A 14193-nucleotide genomic window follows, 5' to 3' on the forward strand; every position below is an offset into this window, starting at 1 on the left:
TGATGGCTGCTCACGTTTCTTTGCAGGTCACCATGGTTAACAATGGAAGAACAATGATTTCAAGCATCACCCTCCTTTTAACATGTCAAGTCTGCCATTCTAACCCAATCAGCCTGACATAATGATCTCCAGCCTTGTGCTCATCAACATTCTCACCTGAGTTAACAAGACGATTACTGAAATGATCTCAGCAGGTCCTTTAATGACAGCAATGAAATGCAGTGGAAAGGTTTTTTTGGGATTAAGTTAATTTTCATGGCAAAGAAGGACTATGCAATTCATCTGATCACTCTTCATAACATTCTGGAGTATATGCAAATTGCTATTATAAAAACTTAAGCAGCAACTTTTCCAATTTCCAATATTTATGTAATTCTCAAAACTTTTGGCCACGACTGTATACGTGCTTCAAAGTAGCTAACTCTACTTTTAGTGTTTAAGTGTAGTAATATCAAAAGGTAAGCAAAAGACGTAGTAACTTAATACTAATCTTCATTATATTATGTGCAGGAAAAAGATTAAATCAATGTTTAATATAGGAAAACATGAAACAGGTAAATGTATTATTTATAATCAAGCAGAAAACAATAGAGCTTTTTTTAAATAAAACTTTAGAAACATCGGTGTGGAATCATTTATTTTTCAAGCCTTTTGAAAGAGCACGCAGAACAAGGTAAAATATAAGGAATTGTTAAATACATTAAAGAAATAGCATTAATCAGGATGTATATATTCATTGCTTATTAATGCTTCACACTAATAAAAGTTGGTTTGCCATCAGCCATAAAACGTTACAGTTTTGCAAAGAATTAAGAATACGCACCTAAAATCTAAATTATTTACAGAATACTCAACATAGCTGGAATTAACACAAAACCTTAACATGACATTTTTTATTATTATTATTATTAATGAATGCATCATAGAAATACAGGAACTATTAACTGCGTTTGTGGCTTCATTGTAGCTGGCTAAGACCTGAAAAAGAGAAGGAAAATTCATTAGGACAATGACCACTTCAACCACAATACCAGTGAGATTATCCATGCATCATATATTTATATGGCAATCTCAAACAAGTTGCAAAAATTTAGTTGTTGACAAAACATCATCATGCTCAAATTCATCCAACACTTTGGGGGCACGTTGAGCAGATTCAAGTTCTTGACAGATGTGGACTTTTGTCCAATACTCATTTTATGTTCATGAGTAAAAACAACCAGTTTGTTTTGTTTAGCGTCATGTTTAGGAGCATGGAAATGTAAAGCCAATGTTCCTACAGTAACAGACCAAAGTGAAACACTCTTGAACATATTTTACACATTAGCTCATGTTAGTTATTCCATGGTGTGTCTGAATACTGGACTCCTCTTGGAATTCTTGGAATACTGGTTCCAGGTCAGTTTAATCAATGTTCCATACTCATGCACTGCTTTAATAGATGCATATATAATTTTGCTATTTTAGTAATTGATCATTTCTAAAGAGAAACATGCAGACAGTCTTTATATTTTCTTTTCTTTTTTTTATTTCTTACTTGTTTACTTTATTTCTATTGCCCCATCTACACTGCATGGTTCAAGTGACCTAATTCCGATTTTTTCCTCTCATGTGGCACAGATCGGATATGACCGGTGAACATTTAAGCAGGAAAAAACCACATGGATTCCGATGTTCTCAGATCGGATTCAGGCCTCATTCATATGTGGTAATACATCGGATATGAATCAGATACGTGCATTTGCGTGCGCCATGTAAGCAGACAAATCGGATATTCCCCAGCAAATGCGAGTCGTACGTCATTAAAAAAGTGACGTCAACTCAGGTGGACACCACCAACTGAGATCACATGACTTATTATAGGCACGAAATTCGCCCAGGCTGCAACAAGGGCTCTTCTTTTTTCTCCGCCGTACGAGACCAATGTTTTGCTGATTTTTTTGTTGACTTTTCAAAATATTGTGGAAATCAAAACACTATAATTTTATTTGCATCTGGCATCCATTGTATTTCGTGCTGTTTTGCTTCCTTTTCCAGGTCAGAACGTTTATGTTTGGTAGTTTCAGCAGTCTATAGTGTAAATGCAAAAATCGGATACGGGACACTTTTAAAAGATGATGTAAGCAGGTCGTCAAAAAAATCGGATATAGTCAGAAAATTTGATTTAGGCATCAAGACCTGCGGTGTAAATGCAGCCTATGTTCTAAGTTCCTTGTTCATTTTCATCCATTTAATTAAACACAAATAAAATGAAACATTTGTAACTTTTTTAAATTTATATTCAACAGAGTAGCAGGCAGAATATGCAATGTATTAAAAAAATATATAAATATAGGAGGGGGACGAAACTTGATTGTTTGCGGGCAGGAGCGGGTCGAAACTTGATTGTTTGCGGGTGGGAGCGGGACGGAAAAATCCCTCCCGCAAAGGTCTCCAGTCCAGGGTCACAAATAGGCTTCAATAATTACGTTGTCTACTTGTTATGGTACATAGTCTCTATTCACTTTGAGTCATTATTTGATAATAGGTTGTAACAATTACATTCGGATATGGATATGTAAACACTTACAACTGACAATTTTATCTGGTATTTTATCTTTTATCTCAGCAAGGTATTTCCATATACTAAGAAGGCACTTATTTACTCTGAGGTGTGGCATCACTCTTGTTTTGAACACACACACACACACACACACACAAATATAAACAAAATGTAAAATTCAAGAACTGATGGAATAATCTCAGACTTTAAATCTGACCACTCTCAAGTAGAAATTAAGTAGCATATGTGACTTGTGCTGGCAAAATGAGTCACAATGAGCAAAAATGAGTTTTTTTGTTTTTATTATTTTCTAAATTCTACATTAAAAGTCCTTTAAAATGTTGTTTAATTTATAGGAATCGGGAAGAAAATGACTGACAGCTCTTCCGAATTCAAATGGGTGTAGCTCAAAGTCAATTTTGAGAAAAATCAGGTTAAAGTTTCACAGAGCAACATTGCATCTTTTCCTCCAGTTCTTTTCTTAATAATAATTCACTTTTTTATTTTACATCCAAACAAATGCATTCAAGTAAGAAAAATAATAATCAAATGTAAAATCCCTTTATTGTGTTCATTACAAATAAATTAATTATTAAAACTATAAAAGAGTATTGAGTGACTAATTCTGTGTATATTTATCAGGATCGTATTATGCTTGCTTTATGCAGAGAAAAGCCACTCCCTACAAAAGTACAAATAAAGATAATGTTGGATGTTTAATATTTGGAGCATTGGGATCACTAGACGAGGGCTTACTGAACTAATTTTTGTGAAAACCTCAAATAAGAGTAATATCCTGGGATGCCCTTGGATGTTACAACACTCGTCATGAATGGACTGGATCACTGGAGACATTCTACAGTGAAGTTAGCTCTGAAAGGAGCCTGCCTGAAAAGACTCCTAAACTAATCGGATCCAGTGACTATCAACTCAGTAGTTGGCTACAAAATTACCCCCACATCGGCCATGGGACTGTGCCATAGACTTGCTGCCTGGGGCAATGCTACCTAAAGAAAAAAATTAGTGATGCACTGATACTGCTTTTTCCAGTACTCACCCGATACCGATACTTTTATTTTTGGTACTTGCCGATATAGAGTACCAATACCGATATTTTTATTGCATTTTTATTGCAGACTTGGTCAGAAAAATCTTTGGTCCCAAATTTTTTTTACTGGTAGTCCAATGTTTTAAGAATTTTTGGGGTATAATTTGTCACAGTTTACTTTTACAGTTTACAGCTTAATTTACTTACATAAATGAACTATAGTGTCCTACACCCACTTGAGCTGCTCCATTGCAGTGACTTATTACTGTAATGACACACTTTGCTGTAATAAAGGGAACCACTCGTTATAAATCTGTGATCATTTTCACGAATAGAAGTCATGTTTTTTTTTTAATCTGAAACGTGCTGCGATTTATATTACAAAAAGTCACTCATATAATCAGGGCCATTTCAAGATATTGGGGGCCCTAGGCAAAAGACGTTGATGTCCCAAGTCCTCCCTCAGGAAAAAAATTCTGGTGCATTTTAAGAGTCATGAATTACTATTAGTAAAGGATACAGTGTCTTCAATGAGGCATTGTTGATGGGAATGACACAATTTGCTAAATGTTTATTTTTGTCAAGGCAAAAACAAGGTAAAAGAATTATAATTATTCATATTATTATTATCATTCTTAAGAACTGAATAACCATCCAAAATTAAGAGGTTTAGCAACGCTTGCGGACTTATAGAAGGAATAGAAGGACAAACACAAAGGAAAAAGGGCATTTTTCTCCAGATGGAATAGAAACATCACCAATGGAAATTGATAGCCTGCGTACACCTAAAATGTAACCTGACTTGATGGATTATTTTGTTTGGACCTAACTGCATGGGAGTCATAGGACCTGCTCATTTTGTATGGAATTGACAAATTTTTTACCGTGACCGCAGCCGCGGGCAGACAGCCGTCAAGAGTAAGTGACAACACTTAACTAGCTTTGCCTTTATACATGGCAAAAAATCTTATGCAATCGTAATCTGGGCTCATGCATCAAGAGGATTTAGCTCAAAAGAAGTTTTTGAACGCTGTAGCTACAACAGTGAAGGGGTGAGAAGTTGTCTGGTGAGTATTTTATGCTTAAATTTTATGTAAACAAAGTTGTGAATGACTATTAATTGAACTTTTTCACCCTCTAACAACGCTCACATCTAACGTTGTGTTTGGTCACTGATGTCAAGGTTTATGTTTGCAGAGATGTGAAAACACATCAGACAGTTGTATTTGGAGATAATAATGGTTTAATTACGTCTTTTGGAAAATGCTGAAGGGTATGAGCACTTCATGATGACATTTTTTAATTTAAATGCCCACTGTAGTTCTGAGTGTGGGAACGACAGTTTCTCTTCCACTGACAGCTAGTTCGGGAACCTGATGAGGGGTGCGCGACAATGGATGTCACTTCAAAATTACAGTGATTAGGGCACTCATAGTTTTTGTCATTGCATAGGAGGAATCCCTTTAGGGTGTACTCACACTGGGCACGGTTGCCATGAACCGGGCCCAAGTACGATTGTCCCCCCTCCCCACTCCCCCTCTGACCTGCACTCACATAGGAGGGTTTCAGCATTCGTGCTGGAGCACGCTTACGTCATTATGGTGCGCGACGGTTTCGGGATAAACAGGAAGAGCGGCGCTCTCTGAACACAATGGAGTGCATCGCTCTGTTTTCTTTGTGGATAATTGTGTCGTTTGGTCCACAGCCCTCTCACAGCCTGTTGTTAAACAGATGTGTCACCTAGTGGCACGAAAATTTTCAAGTAACTTAATCGTGCTGCTCGTATGAGGAGGTTTGCAAGGTACCAGCTGAAGTGCAGCAAGGACTTTGCAGCTGCACTTTTGGAGCGCCGCAAAACCGTGACGCCACGCGTCCTCTTCCGTGCTGAAGCACGGTTAGCGCTCACACTGCATGCGAACCACCCCGAGTCCAACTGAACCGTGCTCTGGCCCACCTCTTCCAAGCGGGCCAGGGCCGGCTAATCGAGCCGCGCCCGGACACGGTTCGGAGCACTCACACTAGTCAAACGAACCGCGCTTTGGTGGTCAAACGCACTCGGGCACGGTTCAAACTGGCTAGTGTGAGTACACCCTTAGTTTGGGGGGCCCCTCTCATGGAGCAGTACTGGAGAGTGATAGCGCTGTCTCACTGTGGTGGTTTGTTTATGGCGGTTGATAATGTTTGACTAGGGCAGATACACAACCTAAACATCCGTGGGGCCATCGGGGGCCCCCTTTAGCTTGATGCACTGTTGTGACCACTCACCAGATTCAGTCTCCACCGAACCTAAACCAGTTCTCCCTCCAGCCATCATCATCAGTCCCATTCTGTAGGCTCTCGATGAGCAGATTGCCAAGGATTCTAGAGAAGAACCTGCTCCACAGGGAGGTCCTGAGAGGGTGAGACATACATACCTTCATCTCTTCGTGTCACTCTCATGAACTCAGTACATACGTCTCTGGGCTCTGAACACCCAAGCAGCCAGCAAACCCTCTCACTACCATCTTACCAACTCGTACATTGTGCCAGATATACAGTTAGGTCCATATATATATTTAGATACAGGCACAATTTTAGATTTTTTCAGGTATTTACTAAAATATACAGGTGCTGGTCATATAATTAGAATATCATCAAAAAGTTGATTTCACTAATTACATTCAATAAGTGAAACTTGTATATTAAATTTATTCATTACACAGACTGATATATTTCATATGTTTATTTCTTTTAATTTTGATGGTTATAACTGACAACTAAAGAAAATCCCAAAATCCGTATGTCAGAAAATTTGAACATTACTTAAGAACAATACAAAGGAAGTATTTTTAGAAATCTTGGCCAACTGAAAAGTATGAACATGAAAAGTATGAGCATGTACAGCACTCAATACTTAGTTACTGCAGCAATACGTGTGGCATGGAGTCGATCAGTCTGTGGCACTGCTCAGGTGTTATGAGAGCCCAGGTTGCTCTGATAGTGGCCTTCAGTTCTTCTGTATTCTTGGGTCTGGCATATCGTATCTTCCTCTTCACAATACCCCATGGATTTTCTGTGAGGTTAAGGTCAGGCGAGTTTGCTGGCCAATTAAAAACAGGGATACCATGGTCCTTAAACCAGGTACTGGTAGCTTTGGCACTGTCTGCAGGTGCCAAGTCCTGTTGGAAAATGAAATCTGCATCTCCATAAAGTTGGTTAGCAGCAGGAAGCATGAAGTGCTCTAAAACCTCCTGGTATATGGCTGCGTTAACCTTGGACCTCAGAAAACACAGTGGACCAACACTAGCAGATGTCATGGCACCCCAAACCATCACTGATTGTGGAAACTTTACACTGGACCTCAAGCAACGTGGATTGTGTGCCCCTCTTCTCTTCCTCCAGACTCTGAGACCCTGATTTCCAAAGGAAATGTAAATTTACTTTCATCAGAAAACATAACTTTGGACCACTCAGCAGCAGTCCAGTCCTTTTTGTCTTTAGCCCAGGCGAGATGCTTCTGACACTGTCTGTTGTTCAAGAGTGGCTTGATAAGGAATATGACAGCTGAAACCCATGTCTTGCATACGTCTGTGTGTAGTGGTTCTTGAAGCTCTGACTCCAGCTGCAGTTTAATCTTTTTGACCCCCCCCCCCCCCAACCCCCCACACACACACACACATTTTTGAATGGGTTTTGTTTCACAATCCTCTACAGGGTGCGGTTAACCCTATTGCTTGTGCACTTTTTTCTACCACAAATCAGTAGTCTTCCCCATGATTGTGTAGCCTACAAAACTAGTTAATTAGCTGATTAGAGTGTGGCACCAGGTGTCTTCAATATTGAACCTTTTCACAATATTCTAATTTGGGATTTTCCTTAGTCGTCAGTTATAATCATCAAAATTAAAAGAAATTCATGCTATAATTATATAATGGATATGGACTGAAAGTGCACACTCTCAGGTTTAATGTGAGATTATTTACTTCCATATTGGAGGAAGGTTTATTATAGTTCTTGAGAATAGTCACCTCAACTTTTTCAAAGGAACCAAAAGTAATTAGACAGTCGAATCAAAAGCTTTCGTGGACAGGTGTGGGCTATTCCTTAATTTTTTTTTCATCATCATCAATTAAGCAGGTAAAAGTTCCGGAGTTGATTCTAAGTGTGGTATTTGCAATTGGAATCTATTACAGTGAAGCTACATCACCCATTCAAAGGAGCTCTCTATGCAACTCAATTCTCAACTCGCAACAGATAGATAGCAGGCACATTAGGAGTGGCCACATCAATTGTTTGGTAGATTCTGATGAAAGAAAAGTGCAGTGGTGAGCTCAGCAACATAAAAAAGCTTGGACATCTATAGAAGCCAAAAGTGGTAGATGATCGCAGTATCCTCTCCACGGTAAAGAAAAACCTATTCACAACATCCATCCAAGTGAAGGACACTCTCCAGGAGTAGGCGTGCCGTGGTCAAAAGGTTCCCAGTAAGCCCAGTAAATTTTTGTAAAATTACCAGAACGACTTATACAAAAATATAAGAAAATTATACGAAATACAAAAATGTGCTGTTCACACAAGCAATGGCATTCCTACTTTTAACCGGTAAGACACCATTCACACATCAGTTCCAAAATACCGGTAAACTCAGAGATGTCAATCATCCACCTGTGGAAAAGCTCTTTAGTTTCACTCTGGTTTCAACAGAGTGAGAGGGTTTAGGGCTCAGCACATATCCATCTTCCACAGGCAGTTCAGAGACATAAGGCCGATGCTAGAAGATCTGGGACTACTCAATACCATCTGGGGCAGAAGGACTGGCTCTCCACCAGGGATATTCGACTTTGACTGCCCAGTCAATGTCCATCTTGGTCATCTGAAGCTGCCTGTGGGGGAGGAGGAACTGTCAGAGTCAGTCACCTCCACAGCACTAGACCAATCAGCTCCGCCCACAATCACCGGACTTCTAATCACTGTCACCTGCACCAGATCTTAACCAGCACCCTGCTCACCATTCACCAGCATCTGGTCTCAAACTTCGACTCCTTCCTTCGTTAAATTCCCTCTCCTTCTGTGCCCAGCCGTTCACTGGAATCTTTAGCCAGCCTGCACCAGTTCATCTTCTGCAACATTACTCAAGTTAAGTTCTTACCTGTTGATCTGCTGCTACATAATTACCTGTTTCACCCACTGTTTGTCTTCCAACATCTGTAAATAAAGATCACTGCTTACTCCACCTGTTTTTTTTTTGTGACATAGCCAAGATTAAATGTTATAATACTATTCGATTGTTAAGTGACGATGTAAGAAGTGCTGTTTCCAGGTCCAAGCCTCAACTTGCTTCACTTGATAATATGACCTCAGCAGTCGTTTATGAGCACTGTTTATTCATATTATTCATTCACGAGAACGTTTTCAAACTTCCGGTGCACACTGTTTTCTTGAGGTGATAGAGTGTTTGGACACAGAAGAAGTGACACGTGACATCAGTCTTAAAGAATAACTAAACCCTAAACCAAGTTTTTTTGGTTAATGATCTGTAAGAATGGGGCTTTATTAGTGCTGGTTCATTGATACGAGTACCTTTTTTGACATTTGAAGTATAAAGTGTTTTAATTCTACAATATATGGTGTAAAAATATCTGAGTGCTGCCCTCTTCAGGTTGAATGGTGGCTACTGCAGTTTAATTTTCCTATTGGATGTTTGCGGTGGTACTTGACGCAAGTGGTGGCAGGTGATGTAAGCAGTTTCCAGCCCACCACACCCTTGGCACGAGCTACCATGCCCTTGGAAGTGTAAAACCATCTTGTTCCGTCAAAATCACTGTAGTGAGTCAGGAGTTGGAATTGCGAGTATTGAAAATTATCAGAATAGAGTATTTTAGCATCTATTAAGCATTTATATAGTTATTTAGATAATTTTGTGTAGCCTATGTAGTTAATTAGCATAGTTATTAGTGTTACGTTAGTATTGTTAGAAGCATAGTTAGTTATAGTATTGCATCAGTTTGGATAGCTGCAAGTTAGCATAGATTTATTTACAGTGGTCAGGAAGGTACGTAGGTGTAGTGTTGCTGGTTGCAACAGCACTGCTGGACTGCATAGTTTTCCAGCAGACTTGAAAATTAGGCACCAGTGGTTGCATGCACTTAGCCTGGAAGACCACGAGTTCCCGCCTAGAGCTTGAGTGTGCAAACAGCATTTTTCGCGGGATTACTTCTCCAACGCAATGGAGATGGAAATGGGCTTCTCCACATAGCTTGTGCTAAAAAGCGACGAAGTGTTGATCGCAATGCGGGAGTTAAGACCACAGAATTGATATGGCTCAGGCCCTGTATCCACAGACACCTCGACATCCTCCACTTCAAGTGAAGGTGGGGGAGAAAGTCCTCTACGTCACTGCGGATCTCAAGTTCACGCCCCACCTGTCAACCCCACCCTAGGTTCATCCCCTCCATCTCCGCTGTGCTCTGCCCACTTTCTAAGCATTTTTCAAAAATTGCCAGTGGGTGGAGTCAGGCTCTGACCAGGGGTTTAGTTACTCTTTAACAAGCGGATATTATATTCTGAACATGACACTATTCTATACTAGATGGCGAATGCATTCAAAATGATCAAGCGGCAAACTAGACGCGGTAGACGCGAATTTGACACTCTATTCGCGTTTGGTGTGAACGCAGCGTTAGAACGAGTCGTTTTAGGAGGGTGGGGATGAGGCTTAACTTGAATATCTCTTTGGATTTGAGACTTTAGTCTTTGCAACTTTCGTATCTTCTTTATGCACCAAGAGCTTGTAACACTCCAATTGAACAACACTATATAAATGCAAAATTTGAATTCACAAATATGTAATGGTCTCCACAGTACAGTTTCTGAAGACCACTTTGAAACTATTTTTTGATATATGTTATAAACAGAACTGTGCTATTTCAAACATACTGAAATACTTCAGACATGCACCGAAGGCAGAGCGATGTTTCTGATAGCAGCGAGGAGTGGAGTGGGAAATGGTCAACCCAGAGCAGAGAGATTATTAAATGCTCGGAGAGGAAATTATTGACGCTCCACTCCGACAGAGTTTTTTTGGCCCGATGCCAAACTTTCCGGTAAATGGATAATATATTGGTTCCAGTGTTGATCAAGTTACTCTGAAAATGTAAACAAATTACTGATTACTTCTTTTAAAACTAATTACATTACTGTTCTGATTACTTTATTCAAAAGTATTTAGTTGCATTACTTTTTTCTCAAATTAACTTATATTAAACTTTGAACTTTTATTAACAATATGAATAAGGAAAATATGTTTTATCAGCATTGTAACAAAAGAAAATTAACGGTCTTTAGATTTCCCCTTTAAAATGATTGTAGTTTGTGGTTCATTATTAGCTTATTGATTAAAACACATAAGACATAAAATAGTACAATGGCAAATATGTGGTTCAATGTTTTATTCATTTGTTTTAAATTAAAACATCTACAACAATGACAAACTCACTTAGCCTATATTAAAGGAAGAAATTAAACTTTTATTAACAAAAGGTGCGCTTTTGCATCAGTATCTCGCATCAGTGTCAGGTGACCAACCAAACCCCTATTATAGCCTAAATAGAAACTCTGCATATGCTTGCACCTGTTAAATGTATACATTTTATATTAGCTAATGTTGATTTTGTGCAATAGATGAATAACAATTTATGTTTAGATGTTTCTATTTTGTGGCTGTCCCGTGAAATTTTATTTACCCGCATCCTGCACACACACAAGTCTCTGCACTCGCTTATCAAGTCTTGTCCCATGCGCTTCAATGTTGCGTGGGGTCTCGTGTGAGAAGATCTCTAATCCACTGGCACTCGACTCAACAGTGCGTGCGCTACACCCTCTTTACAATCTCTAGATTATAAAACACTATTCTGTCACCAATGTAACACGGTTTTTCCAATATCGTGCAGCTCTACTGGTAAGTTTAGTCAAGTTAATAGGCTCAGTAGCTTCTGCAGCATGAACACAAACATGTAGTCCTCTGTTGTTGTTGCTGGTGTTACATGAAGTAGCAGTGTTTGACTAGGGTCGAGACATGGGGTGATGACATCATTTTTCTTTTGTGGTCAACATTTTTTTTATTTTTGAGTCAATAAAACAACATCTATTAAAAATAAATAAATAAATGGAAGGGGAAGCAACACATCAATATTTTTACAATCTGAAAGTAAAGAAGGAAAGAAGGAAAAAAAATCTTCAAATCATTCCTTTATATAACCTGAAATCCCAGTAGATAAACATTTCCATGCATCAATGGTACTGGATTTAGCCTTGTTCATTTGTGCCATTGTACATTCACAAGTAACTATTTTAAGTAGGCTGTAAATCCAAATGTTTTTGTACACGTGAGTGAACCAGTTTTGTATTATTGTCTACTTTGCAGCTGTAAAACCAGCAAACAAAATTCTCTTTAATGAACTTAAAGAGCAGTTGGAATACTTATTGAGAAGACAAAAACATGGGTTAGACATGTAATCAATTTGCAGCAAAATGGATAAAACAAAATTCACTTGTCCATAAATGTGAAGAAAAGAACCTAAAGATACAGTGTTACAGATAATACTTTGTTACAGATATGGCAGTTATAGGTCGATTGAAGATTAATTTTAAACCTTTTGTAAGGGGTTATTTATGCTCTATGAATGACTTTGAAATGGATATAACGATGAGCCAAGCTTTTAGAAGTTAAGATTAGATTTGACCGCATCCTCTCCCAATCGACCGATACATCAAAATCTTTTAATTGTCAATTCCATATAGGTTTCATAGAAATTAGGCTTTGTAGTGTGATCATTGAGTTTACTATATATTAAAGAAATAGATGGCCAACCAGAGGATGGTGCAATCAAATCCCACATAGGATGAGAGGAAATGGGGGATGCCCAGGGAACTCAATAGGCAGAGCAGAGAGAAGAGCGTAACTGAAAAAAGACTAAATATGATGCTGGTAAACAAATCTTAGTTCTCAGTTCTTGAAATGAGTAGAGTCCTTGGTCATCATATAAGTCATTGCATGTGTTTATGCCCAATTTAGACCAAGAAGGCTGGACATATTGGCCGTTTTCCACAAAAAAAAAGTAAGTTCTGCCATAAGTCTTGTTAAAAAATTTGAAAGGTCCTCCCATCAGGGATACCACCTTTTCCCAGATCCTAATAGAATTGGCCACAACAGGGGCAAAAGTTATGTTTATCATTTTTATTTCCTGTGCCAGCAAATAAAATATCTTGGAGATTACGTGGTTTACCCTCGTCAGCTTCGATTGCTCTCCCTGAAGCTTTAGATTGAGCATCAGCCCAAATACGAAGAGCCTTAAGTTGAAAGGACAAATAATATAATTCAAAATTGGGTACACACAAACCTCCCAAAAGTATAGGATGCTGCAACATGGCAAGGTTTATTTTGGGTAGTTTAAAATTTTAGATAAACTGGGAAAGTATAGAATTGTTCTGCAGAAACTAACTTGGAGGAGGGCTGTAGACCGAGGGCTGTCGTCTTCTTCAAGACTGGATTAATGCTCTTTCTCTTGGTAGTTGTGGCTGGACTAAAGTCAGGAAAAAATTGTAGCGTGACATATCCATGCGTATATTTCACCGGATATGCCTGCCGAGCACCTTTCAGGATCGCCGACCTGTCATGCCATCTTAGTACAAGGAAGATGAAAATACATTGCCAAACTGAGTTTTTCCTTCCGTGATGCACGCAATGTGCCTGGTCAATCATGATGTCATGGCCTTTCAGTGAGGGGATCTACTTGGAAATATTTGCTCTGAGGAAGCCCTCTGCATCTGAGCCCTCAGCCCCTTTTGGCAACCCCACCAGTCATATGTTATTTCAGCTGCTCCTATCTTCAATGTCCGTAATTTTTCGGCGAGTTGTTCCAATTGATTTCTTAATTCTTGATTTCTTTATTTAATATTTCTTTGTGACCGTTCTCCTATCCTCACATGCAGCTGCTTGAACGCAATCGACCCGGTCACGTGTCTGCTGCGTTGGCTAGCTTTTCAACCTCTCCTCTCAGCTCTTTCACAGAATTGTTTGTTGTTTGTATTTCCAAAATGTAGATCGCAGAGTGCTAGAGTTAGTACAGAGTCTATTGCTTCTCATACAGTCGAAGACACAACTGAATCGAGAGCACTTTGTTGCTCTTTGAGCACTAGCTTAATACCGTTAGCTTTAGCCGCATCCAGTTCCTCAGTAAATGGCAGAATGTTTTAATTTTTTCTTTATTGGTGATTGTTCAATCTGTCTTTCCCGAACAGCCTTGACCGTGGCTAGTTGTTCACTATATACTGACAGGATATATATAATTTCTGACAAAGTGAGCAGACCAAAGGACTATGTGTGCATTGCTGCTGAAGGGTCACATAATCTTCCATGACATTATTTCATAAAATACTGTACACACGAAAACGCAAAGGTGTAGTTTTTTGATTCAGCCACTCTGGGAACCAGTTTAAAAAAAAAATTGTGATTTCACTCTACAAAAATGCCGGATCCGCCTGGACGAAACACATATACCATACAAAATATTTACATATACAGCTAAACATGTCTCCATGTGGACGGGACCTTACTGTGATTGTT

The 14193-nt window shown here is 39.0% G+C and overlaps 1 protein-coding gene across 1 annotated transcript in view; it reads right to left on the minus strand.

Moving 5' to 3' along the window:
* Positions 1–13818: 13818 nt before the first annotated feature.
* Positions 13819–14193, minus strand: part of LOC132106032 (zinc finger protein 883-like) — a 138242-nt gene continuing 137867 nt past the window's right edge. Inside the window, exon 3 of the transcript XR_009424018.1 lies at positions 13819–14178. The gene's annotated coding sequence lies outside the window, so the exon portion shown is untranslated. The remainder of the gene's footprint in view (positions 14179–14193) is intronic.

The sequence above is a fragment of the Carassius carassius genome, chromosome 26, assembly GCF_963082965.1.
Source record: "Carassius carassius chromosome 26, fCarCar2.1, whole genome shotgun sequence".
Taxonomy (NCBI): Eukaryota; Metazoa; Chordata; class Actinopteri; order Cypriniformes; family Cyprinidae; genus Carassius; species Carassius carassius.